Source organism: Phoenix dactylifera, chromosome 10 (genome assembly GCF_009389715.1).
Source record: "Phoenix dactylifera cultivar Barhee BC4 chromosome 10, palm_55x_up_171113_PBpolish2nd_filt_p, whole genome shotgun sequence".
Classification (NCBI taxonomy): Eukaryota; Viridiplantae; Streptophyta; class Magnoliopsida; order Arecales; family Arecaceae; genus Phoenix; species Phoenix dactylifera.
The window spans coordinates 9,916,932-9,929,735 of NC_052401.1; the positions used below are offsets into that span (position 1 = coordinate 9,916,932).

The 12,804-nt window shown below is 40.5% G+C and overlaps 1 long non-coding RNA gene across 1 annotated transcript; it reads right to left on the bottom strand.

Moving 5' to 3' along the window:
• Nucleotides 1–4,354: 4,354 nt before the first annotated feature.
• On the bottom strand, nucleotides 4,355–4,942 carry LOC103721741. The gene is made up of 2 exons (XR_005513741.1): nucleotides 4,867–4,942; nucleotides 4,355–4,392 (listed from the first exon to the last, which is right to left on the bottom strand). It is a non-coding gene; the product is annotated as an uncharacterized LOC103721741 (long non-coding RNA).
• Nucleotides 4,943–12,804: the final 7,862 nt, after the last annotated feature.

A 12,804-nucleotide genomic window follows, 5' to 3' on the forward strand; every position in this document is an offset into this window, starting at 1 on the left:
TCTCGAGCAGGACCGTTTGGATATTAATTGTGACAGTCAGAGTGCTTTGCATCTTTCCAGAGATCAGATGTATCACGAATGCACTAAGCATGTAAATGTCAGGTATCACTTCATCAGAGACTTGATGGAGAATGGTGATGTCCGGCTTCAGAAAATTTACACTGCTCATAATCCGGTTGATATGCTCACTAAACCAATCACAGCAGTTAAGTTCAGGACTTTCCTGAACTTGATTGGTGTGAGCACTTGTTAATGCCCTTCCGGGCTTGTGGTGAGGAGGAGGTTATTCTTATCAATCCATATTTGTATGCTGGGTACATGATTTGTTGCAAGGAGGAGGATTGTTGTAAATTTTGGACTTTGCTCCAAATAGTAGTTTTGAGAGAGGACTTTTTGCAAGATTGATATATATTCCATTATATATATAAGGCTAGCCATTCTTTTATTCGGTGGATGAAGGGTTTTGTTTTTGGGTGAAAGAAGGATTCAGCCGCCGCACTCCATCCTCTTCATCCTCTCGTGCGCTCTCGGTCTTCCAGCAACAACAGGCTTGAGTTTCCTTTGTCTACCGCTCGCTGGAGGCCTTCTTCCTTCTTCCCTTCTTCAGCCGTGGCTTCTTCCTGTGACTTCCTTGTTTCCGTGAGCCTCTTTCTTCTTTGTTTGTTCACAGCATATGTAACAAGGGAATGTAAGATTTTTGATATTCATTTGATCTACCATTGGAGCCGTAGAAAGGTTGCTTTGCATACTACACTTTTGATCTATCATTGTGGCTGCAGAAGGGTTGATTCGATCGGTTATTTTGCCTATATATTTGGTTTATTTTGCCTCCTATTGTGATCATTTGGCAGTCCATATTTTGGGCTTTTATGTATCTTTGTTTGTACCCTATTGGGAAGATTGACAGTGGATTGCTCCTCCTCCCATGGATGTAGGCACTTGCTGCCGAACCAAGTAAATCTGGTATCTTTGTGCTTGTCTATTCATGCCTGTGATGTGTTTGGTGAAATGCCTGAAAGAGAGTAATTGTTAATTGGTAAGCCGGATGGATTAATTTTTTGTGCCCTGTAATCACAACATAACACAATATCAGCATATTACCATATATCTACTTTGAAGAAGTTCTAGATACCGGGTGACTGGTTACTGATAAAGACCATTGTCACCTGTACAGCAAATAATTGATGCCAGCCAAAGCCAAACACAAGGTTAAAAATCCACTAAAAGCTTTTCAAGGAGTGATTTTTTCAAAAAAAGTTGCCCTCCAGCTGCAACCCTTACTGCTGGGATAATGAACTTGTTAGATTTAAGTAAGAAAAACAATTGAAATCAGAGTTCAGTTGACAGCTGATATTCCATGCCAAGTAACACTGGTCATGATAATAAGATAATTCATATTCATGTTCGAACAATTACATCAACTACTAAAGACCGATCCAAATCTAAAGAAACATAGACAGGCAAGTGATTAAGTTCTATCATGCACAGGAACTACCAGAAAACATTTTAACTTCAGGCTGGGGAAAATACCTAGGGTATATAGGGCAAAAGCTTAAGCGCTTCTGGAAGAATTAACTGTCCAGATGATGATATGGTTGCACAAAATTTTACGTTATGAGTGTAAGATGTTGATGCAAGGTTTGTGATTTGTTCCCGCAGTTGAGAAAGAGGACTGGCTGGAAGCCATTTGCAGCTATAATTGTAGATTTTAAAAAAAAGCCATTTAGTGTGAAGAAATTGTTCAAGAAAGTCTGCCACCATTTAATTGTCACAATCAGCAAGCATATCAGAGTAGAACAAATAGTAACATATAACTTTTCTCAATCAAGTTGAAGTTAAGAATATTCATACTGCTTTAGTAAAACACAGAACCAAAATTAATTTTAAAAAGAAATAGTACATGGGCAAACAAAAAAACTTAGAATATCTTACCTTGCTTCAGAAAACAGGTAAAACTGAGTGTCCAAATCAGCTGAACGGAACAGATTGCTGGGCATGCCAGTGCAGGGAAGCGAGAGATTTATAATTCGAATTCTTCTTTTGCCCATACACTCGTGTAAAGAAAACACTAGACGCAAACAAAACAAAATTAAGCAAGATTTCTTTTCAAAAGTAATAGATGGCATTGCCAACAAAGTTAAACATTGAAAATAAAGTGTAATCTAGTTTGTACAAAGCACACCAGAATTGAGTTAAAACAACATGAAGACAACAAGTGCTCAGATTTGCATGCAAGTTTTTCTTCAGACCTGGAAAGCACATTTGAGCCCTCCTGGAACTTATCATCATGTTTGAAAGTGACCATTATGGTTTTATCACGATTAATCAGAGTCAAAAAAAATATACTTAGTATGTATGTAATAATGTCTGAACAAAAAGCATAGTATCTCTTGTTTTTAGGATTCTATTCTAATTTCAAATTGAATATGTTCAATGTTTCAGGAATGCCTATACTCTTCAAAAGGACTGATCAGAAGCAGAGTTAATACAATAGCAAAAGGACTACCCGAAAGGGACAAGTTAGCACTGTTAAATGGAACATGTATGTGAAAGCAGATTCTACTCTGTATTTGGAAATCTGATTCAGTAAAATTAGGAGTTTATTATATTTTTCAAGATCAAATAAAGGATTCCCTAATTGATGATCAAGAATACAGCTTTACAAAAAGTAACCTAATTGTAAGGACACGATTTAAGTTGTTGATCATTTTTCCCTTTCAGCGTAGTTATGCACTTCGTCACTACAACTTACATAGATAAGTTCCACTTCTGTCTTTAGCAAGATCCCAATTTCTAAAGAAGGTATTATGTTACATGTGCATATTATATTTATATTAATTGACTTGACAGATAAGGCAAAGATGCCTAAGTATATCAATTTAGTAAAAGTCATTTTTTTGGAGAAACCACAGTGTGATCAGTTTCTATATCTTGATTCAATTATACAAAAGAATGGAAAGACAACAAAATATATATGATAATATTAGAGTTGAGTGAATGACATGGTGCTTATAGAGATGCTGTTAATTGGATCTTGTCATGATTAGCTAAAATGGAAGCAAGGAAGGTGCAGGGAAGTAGATATTTTAGAAGCAGTTTTAGTAAATAAGGCTTAGGAAAACATGTGCAGTTTCAAGATTCCAAGAAATTTTAAAGCGAGCGCATTACCCAAGGTAGAAGATTCTCGCTGCTAAAAATCAAAGTCATGATTTGTAAGCGTTCCCATACTGACTCATGTAATTGTTAAAAGTCAAGATTTGTTTCACATAATCATCTAATTGTTACGTTTATGAGAACATGCAGGGCCTGGATGAATTCAGCCATCATTTTAAAATATACATATATCTTGTAATGACAGCAATAAAGAATTGGTCTTGATTGCCAATGACATAGAAGGTTAGTCCTGGTATTTTGCCAGTTATCTACTCATACCTGACTGGTTAAAGTGGATTCAACCATCCAATTATTGTGAAGAAATCAAAATGCAAAGCAAATTTATGGCAGCATGATTTTCAAAATTAGAAAACAGCTTAAAAAATAAAAGTACTGACCGCCGGGAGATCAATTTCAGTGGGAATGTACTTGCAAAAATTTCCAGAATACTCCTGAACTTGAAGACCCTATCAAAAAGTAAATTCCAGAAAATTCATGGCCAAGAAAGTCTTTCAAAATATAAGTATTTATGCTAGCAAGTATGTCTCTTATCAGACTTACCTGGCTGCATCTTACACGCATCACAGCTTCAAAACCTTGGGGTCTACTGATGTTCCATCTAAGATCATTGTAGAATTTAGCAGGATCAGAAAGAACCGAAAATGGGTAGTAATAATAAACCTGCAACAAGGAAAAAGAATGTAAATTACTTCTGAAATGCACCAGCATCTAAAACAACACCTCTGAACATAGTCATGGTATTATGTGGTCTTCGTTATTTTGTTTTTAGTATATCCACAACCCAAATTTACAAATTGTCATCTTTGATCACATAACCAGTTATGACACTAAAAAATACTAATCCATCTAGGGCATCTGTATCCAGAAGAACGTTTACAGATGTTATAAATATAAAATGTTGCAGTGCCATTGATTTAATTAAGAGGTAAAACAGTATCTTTTGCCATAATTTGTGATAAAGCACGAGAGCTACGAAAGTCTACCTGTTCTGCAGTAGTTCTCGGAGCAACAGAAGCGATGTGTACAAAGGTCTGAGTTGTAAGGAACATATCCACACAAACCTGGAAAAAATTGCATGTTATTATTTTTCCTTCATACAAGATGGATTCGTTTCAAAATTTAGCTCAGTTATTTGTATATCATCACCTGATATTCAGCAAACTCTATTGTCATTGTTTTCAGAGTCTTATCTGCTGGCTGAAGCAATTTATGGGCCTCCTGGAATCAAGTGAACGATGTTAGATAGGATATACTTCTTGTTCAACTTTTGGTTAGACATCAATTTCTAGTGGAATCTACTTACATCTATAGTAACATATAAGCAAATCAGAAGACAGTTAATTTTATCATTTAAAACTTGTAATAAAAGCACAAAGTGCCACAATTATATAGTCGGCTTGCTATCATGTTAGAATGACCAGAGAAAAATAAGAATCAAGACACAATGACCGAACTGCAAGTCAGCTTATGTATAAAAAATTGAAGGCATTCTATGCATGAAAAACTGGACTGTCATGAATTTTTTTAAGTCAGGACTACAATGACTTCCAGCTTTGGACATTTTTTGCCATGACTCACTTGAAGTTAATAAGAAACTATCCACCAAATACCAGGATTACTGCACAATCAAATGCACAAGAATCGGACAATCAAGAGCACAAGAACACTAAAAGCTACATATATATGTAAAACCTTATCTCCTGAAGAAACATTTGTTCTTCCTTCTGCTTCTCTGGAGGAAAGAGACCCAATACCAATTGATGGCACGACTGCAAGCAACAAAAAAATCAGAAATTATTCTATTAAATATAACAAAAGACAACCAAAAAAGGGATGAAGCAAACTATAAACTCATGAGGGAAACAGATGGCTGCCAAAAACACTTACAGATTACATAGATGTAAACAAAACAAAGATATATACACCAATTTCTGCTTATCTGCCTTTATTGGTCTTAAATAAGTAGAAAGCTATAATAAATGAAGAACTGCAGGTTCCATAATCATACACTTTTGCATTTTATTTAAGAGTAGTTGCAATTTGAAAATAATAAAAAATGGGAGCAAAATTTTGGCCATTTCAGAGTCATTTCTACCTCAACTATAATAATACCGTTTCACAGAGTCATTTCTACTTCAACTATAATAATACCATTTAGTTGGGACTAGAGTTTTGTTCTGTAAAAGGTTATAGAAAATCAAACCCGTAACAACCAAGGGTGGGCACGGCACACACTGTATCGACAATCATGCTAACAGGGGGTATCAATAGGTACATAAGATACACCCCAAAAAAACTCTTGCTACAGCATTTTTTGGCCTCCAAAATCTAGTTTTGGCCTTTATAGCATATTTTCCTACCGCAATGGTATGTTTTTCTAAGAAATAAGTCAGGAGAGTCAATTTAAGTGTCGTAGGCATGATCTTATATGCATGCTGAAGTCAGCAGCATTCATAACTCTCACATAAAATTGCATTACGAGGAGTCAAAAATAAATTTATAACATAACTACAAGGTTGGGTTGAGTTGATAATTCGGGAGGTGCATGCGGACCGCTTGCTTTATGATAAAGTTTGAAACATGCATACTTATAACATAATGAACAATTAGGACTAGCATCAAGTTTTTTGAAAGAAATACTTTATTTAGGGTAAAACTATGTGGAAATATAATAAAGATATCAATCTTCTCCTCTTGTACAAACAACTAGTGAGAATCCTTAAATTAGAACAATCTTTTTATTGTACTTAGTTCAGCATCTAACAAGAGGCTGATTACTACCTAATTTTGAATTAAATATCTAGTTCATCTACTTTACAACTTGATTTCATATTTCTTTACTTGGACCCCAATTTAAATAAAAACATGGTTGTTCTAGCCTCAAAGTTCAAAAATCCAAGGTTGAATCCTATGAGCATTGGCATAGGATGTTCTAGAATCTCCCTTAGCTTGTTTCCACCTACAAATACCAAGGTTCGTCGTACCAGTACCGGACCCTGTATTGGTGCCACACTAGCATATTGTTGGTACGGTAAAGAGTTTTTTTGGCGTACTGAGGGTCGGTATACCACTGGTACCGGTACTAGTACCGAACTAGTATGGTACAGTAAGGCATATCATGCCAATACAGAACAAGCCTTTTTTCCCCACCAAAAACTATTCCTGAAGCTGTACCAAGCGATACCACTTGGTTCAGCCGATGGTTCAGCCGATGCAGGGGCAGCCGACCATGATCTTCCCGAATCACCCAATTTGGGGTTGATTCGAGTGTCCAGGTGGTATTGGCCTAAAATAAGATCCCTATACCATTTTAGTGTTTGTACAGGAGGTACAAGCTGAATTGATAGGTTTTTGAAACTTGATTTCATATACTCAGTTTTTTTTTATCTCTGATGACTTTTTGCCGTTTATCTCGAAGATTCCCACCTCTAACAACTCTGGTCATCTTCCTCTAACAATACCTCATCTGTATTATTAGAAAAAAGCTTCTCTATTTGAACATCAACAGTTAATACACAAGTAACAAAAATTTTTCAGGCCTTATTTGAAACAATGGTGTAAGCTTCCAACAATAAAATCAATTGTTTGACAAACAATTGACATGTCTCCTAGTCAATCTTCCACCAACCTCTAACCTGAGTTCTTCTAAACAAATTAATTCAACAGTTACATCAATAGATCTGCATTAACTTAGGACATCTCCAATCATTTGCATTTTATTTGTCCTGTAGTTTTCATTAGGTTAACTAGTAAATGAAAAGAATCCATGTCTCCAAAGATATTTCAAACCTTTATTAGTATTTCATAGGTCTAAGATGATGCACTTGTTTATCCTTCACGTTGTACAAAGTTCTTGATTTCTGAACATCTTTCTTAATTGTAATTCCAATAAATCATTTCCACCTTTAAAGTATTCATCAGCTTCCAGCATTAACCATTCACAGTCTCATGGTCTTCCCTCTTTCTCAAAAATAGAATTATATTTGTTCTTGATTCAACCGATCATTTTATTCACATCTCTAAATTTCCAGATACTGACATGCATCCATATCAACTTTCTCACATACACCATGCAAATTTTACATGCCAACAAGAACTGGGATGGGAGGAGATTATTCAATCTTGGTCAGGGGTGGGGAGGGAAGGGGGATTCGTTTCTGAAAATAGTCAAATTTCTTTTTCTCTTTCTTCTAAAACTTGATTTTCACAATATTTTAAATCCAGTCAACATAACTAAGATTAGATCAGGAAGGGGAGGTAGCAATGGAAATTATATATGGGGTGGTAGCAATGGAAATTATATAAATAAAAATGTGTTTCCTTTTTTCCGGAGCTTCGGTTGACATACTGTTCATAAGCCTGTAAGAGCAAGCCCAATGCCAGCCAGCTTATTGCGTCGAAGCCAGGCCAGCATGTTATATCTGAAGCTCTTGCGCAACTAGAAGCAGGCAAGCTACGACAGTATTTTTCAAGCAAAGCCAGCAAACTGAGAACCTATCATGTCATCACAAAATTGTGATTAAAAATGTTGAAATGTAGTTATCAGTTCTCCTATTTCCCAGAGTATCAAAATTCTATGAGAAACAGAGGTATGACGGTTCTAATAGTAGACGAATTTTTGGAACTTCTAAGGACCATTCATTCTACACTTCTATAAGAGCAATTTTTTTCCATCAAGATCCCAGCCAAAAACTGAGAGGCATGCAAATTTTAATCTACAAGATGAGAAAATAACTGAGATAATTAGCAAAAAACTTACATTATTATTTGTTTAGTACTAACAAGAAAATTTACTGGAGGCTTGCTGATTGAATACGAGTAGCTTTCCCACCTGTGTGTTTCATAGCAGTAACGCAGCTGAATAAAATATAGGAAGAAATTAATCAGTTGTTCTTTGAGGGGAAGGCCGACCTTATAGTTTCTGATATAATGATTAAACGCTGCTGCATGGATGTACATACAAAAAATATTTGCAAAGTTTTCAAGTAGCATTTAGAAGTTTAAAATAATTATCCAATAATTTGAAAGTTAATACTGCTACAGTATATTACTTACAACTGTGCTGAAGCAGAGAGTTCAGATCCCCATGTAAGTAGCTAGTACAATTAAATATCAAAGAAAGAAGAGGCAAGCATAAGCCAGGATTATGACAACCCCTTAGAAATGCATACCTTGATGGCTAGACCAAATGCAGATTCAGCAACTCTAATGATTTTCAACATGTTTGGGATGCTGTCCAGCAATTGCTCAAATTTGACGGCACTAAATCCTCAGAATAGACAACAAAGTTCTCCTAAGCTTCTTAATAAACCTTGTTGATAGACGAATCCCAAATATAATTGTGAAGAGAGTAGAAAAAATGAAAAGAGCAACCCAAACCTCAAGTAAGTTGAACTATCAGGTCAGTATGAAGGGGTGTTAAAACATCTAGTATGTCGGGAACAATGAGCATCAAGGCTGCATTGTAATAAGAATTAATAAAGTTGAAAAAAAACACAAAAAAATTTCCATGATATCCAATAAGTATCAACAGCATACTGTGCAAATGTTTTAACTCCATATCTACTGAGGTTTTGTAACTGACAAATGCTAAGAGATTCGTTGTAGCTTTTCCCTGTGCTTGTCTGCTACTGGATAAGCATCATAATGAGTGGATGTGTGTGTAATAAGACAATGTTTAAGAGTAAGAATTTAGTCTAGAAACACAATCCAAACTTGAAGAGGTAAGAACTAGTGAATTTCTCTTTATTTTTTAATCCAGAATTTATTCTAGAAAAATTGTTCCCTCAAAAAATATAGGCCTTGCCAAAGCTCATGGTACATAAGCTGCATCTATGGATGACTCAAGTCACACTAACCCAGCAATTCAGCTTTCGATAAATATATTAAGTCGTTGTGACACGAAACTTGCATATGAATCGACCAGGATGCAAACAATGACTCTTTCAACTAAACCATTCCATAGATTATTTATGTTGTGTTGGGAGCACATTTTATTCATCTACCAGTCAAGGCCTGAGTATAGCATGTAACTCACACAACTCCACAGTTAGATTTGGCGTGGAATCAATTTCTATGGATACAAGGCAATAATAATAAGAAAAATAGGTGATTCTTAATTATCCCTAAAAAAATAACAGTTCATGCCAGCTGCCAAATGGTTGCAGGACCATGATAGCAAACAGTTCAATCTACCTGCTTGTGGAAGCTCATTTAAGATTGTAAAAATGAATAGATGAATCGAAGGTTGCAATGCCCACCAACGTTCGAGGACCTTCCTGCAAAGAGGCAGCAAATTACAATAAAATAATTTGAACAACTTCCAGTCTCTCTTCCTCAGAAAAGTTGCATGATGCAAGATAATAAGGTCACAATATGAACTGAAATAAACGTTATGTACCAAGACATGAATGTTGACGAAAAACTGAATTAGACAACAATTATAAAAAAAAATTACATGCAAAATATATATTTTAGATTGAAACTCTTGTGTGAGTCTCCAAAATATATTTCTCGCAATACTCATGGTGATCCAGTTGCCGTGGCAGGTACTAGTTGAGAGAGAAAAAATGATTTAGAAGCCTCCAAAGAAGAAACAAAAAACCACATTTAATTTTTCCATCAAGATGTCCTTATGTTTAAACGTCACTGTCAATCTTGTCATAATGTCAACAAAATTGGCCAAGATAACAACCAAACCATTATGTTGCTGGAATTGGACCCGGAGGCCGCCGTGAAGCCGGGGAAGGAGGAGCTCCGCTGCTAGCAGGGGCGGACGGCGGTGCGGCCGGCTGGCTGCGTCCTCCGCTGCGGGGGGGTGTGCAAGTCCTGCAAAGAAAACCGGTGGCCGGGCTCCCTGGCGCCGGCCCGCCGATGCCTAAGTCAGAGGGGGCAGGTATGTGGAGAGAGCAGGGGAGAGAGTATGTGGAGAAGACAAAGAGAATCTTGTGTTCAATTGTGTCTGTGCTGTTTTCTTCCCTTTTTCCCCCGGTCTAGGAGGGTTCTCTCCAGCTTCGGGTTTTTTCTCTGGTTTTTGGTCCTCCCTCCCTTTTCCCTCTAGGTTTCCTTTTATAGGAGGATTTTTGTTACCTGGGAGGTGACAGGAGGTTTATCCTGTTTTGTAATAATTGGGCACGATTTGGCCCATTAATGGCGTAATGGAGAACGGGACCGGATCAGACCGGAATCAGGGAGTTGTCACGGTCAATCGGACCTGTTGGAGTGGTTGAACCGCCGGCTTGTGGTGGGCCTGGGGTCCGTGGATGGTAAGTGCATTTATTACCGAATGAACCGGCGGTCAGGGAGAGCCATACGTTCTGATGGTTCAGTTGATCCGGAGATCGTCTTGGGCCGTGTTCATTAAATGCCTGAGTGCATCGGAGACCTTGAGGGAGTCTCATGCATTAAATGGCAGGTCGTGCCGAACGCCTGCGGAGATCTTATGCCTTGATGGCTTGGAGATAGTGGCAGGTCGCAAGCCGTAGGAGTTGTCAAGTCCCTTGGACTTTAGGCGGAGGTTGAACATTTGGTTAAGGCATCGGCTCGGCAAGGGTGCCGAGCCGAGCTGATCGCCCAATGGGGCGCCCTGTGGCGGGGCTGCTTTGAGTACTCCTGGTCGGCGCCCTTTAGGCGAGCACCTTCTAGCAGAGCGCCTCGGCGCTGTCTTTGGTCGGCACTTTCTAACCGAGCAGCTTATTTTGGTTGGGCACCTCTTGGCGCGCACTCTGGTCGGCGCCTTCTAGTCGAGCGCCTTCCTGGTCGCATCCTTTGGCCGAGCAGCTTTCTGGTCGGCGATCTTTGGCGAGCAGCTCTCCGTTCGGCACTCTTTGGCCGAGCAACTTTCCGGCTGGCGCTCTTCGGCCGAGCGCCTCCGTGAATGTATGGCTTGGGGTTCTTCCCCAACACTACCCCCCGACTTCCGAGCTCCCAGTTGGGCCATCAGCTGGAGCGCGGGAAGTAGCTTTAATTGGGTCATTACGAATTCCGAAAATTTCGATTTACTGCGCGTTTTGAGTTATCGAACGCTTCGAGGTGCCTTTAATAGGCGGCGTCTCTTCTTTCCCCGAAAGAGCCTCATTATTGGGACACCTTTTTGCGAAGCGTCCTCGCGTCGTGGGCTCATGATGGGGCCGCACGATCCTCGATTGCGGACGCCTTTCCGCGCGATCCGATGGGGGCGCTTCGACGTTCGAAGCGCTAGCCCCTAATTAAATGCGTCGTTCTGTCTTTAGACCGACACGTGTTATCATCTAACCAGGACGCAGCGCTTTCTTCGCTGATCCGGGCCGTTGGGGAGGTCTATATAAACTCTCCCCCGGCCCCCTGTCCTCTTTCTATTGCCTTCTGCTTCCAGCTTCCTATTCTCCAGCCTTCCTCAGACCGAAGTCCCCTTTTCTCCGGCATCTTTCCCAGGTCCCCCTTCTTTTTTGATTTCCCTCTCTTGTAATGGGTTCTTTGCCTAGCGAAGTAGTATCCACCATGAGTGTCCTGGAGGTCGAGATGACCGAAGAGTGGTTTTTCCCTCTTCACGGGTTCCGTTTGGAACCCGCCAGGCGAAGGGATCGGGTAACCGATCCTCCGGTAGGCCGGATCGGAGTGCACTCGGAGTCACTCTGGGGCCGGCCTCCGATTTCCTCTTCACAGCTTTGTGAATGAGTTGCTGGCGGTATGCCAGTTGGTTCCGGCGCAACTCACTCCAAACGCTTGGAGGACAGTGATGGGTTTCCTGTCACTGTGTTTACTACAGGGGATTCCTACCTCTGTCAACGTCTTCCGGCGACTTTTTATTTTCAAGTCGAACCCGGGAGACGGGGAGTGGCTCTACATCGCCCTCCGGGTGGGTCGGCCACTTTTTCATAGTGCCCCTCATCCATTCATGGTTGGAAGGAGAAATTCTTCTTCCTGGGTTCTGAACGTCCTGGGGGTTTGACCCCAGGTGGAGGCCGGCCCAACTTAAATCCATCAACAGGCTCCCCCAGCTTTCTCCGCGTGAGCAGGAGATCTTCGATACCATCCCCGCAGCCTTGGGGACGGGATTTTGCTGAACGGCCTCATTAGCGAGGACGCCCTGGTGAACGTGGGCTTGAGCTCGGCACGTCCTCAGGGTAAGGATAGTTACAGCAACTTCTTATTTCCTTATTGTCTAATGTTCTATATTTTGCTTATCTTTGCAGACATCGCAAAATGGTGACCCAAGAGCGAAGTCCTTTACGCCCGCTTCCAGAAGAGGCGGCCGAACTCTCAGGAGAACCGACCGAGCCCGAGGAAGCAAAGCAAAGACCTCGGCGAAGACCTCGACGACCACAACAGTTGAGGCGCGCGCTTCTCGCCCCGTGCGCCCTGAGGCTGGTCGGGGAGAGGGCGTGGGCTCTGGCGGAGCCACGATGGCACTTCCGTGTCCGGTGCCGATTTCGCAAGTCCCTGGTCGGCGGGAAGCTCCAAATTCCGACCAGGGAGGGAGGACCTCAACAGATCTGGCGCTCGCACGCCCCACCCTCTACCACGCAGCGGTCCGGTCAGCCGTCTACTCGACCCCAATTCCCCAGCTCTGAGCCGGGGAATAGCCAAGAAGCAACGGGGTCGGCCGCACCCAGGCCAGCTGAGGCCGGTCTGGCGGGTTCTTCGGGTCCT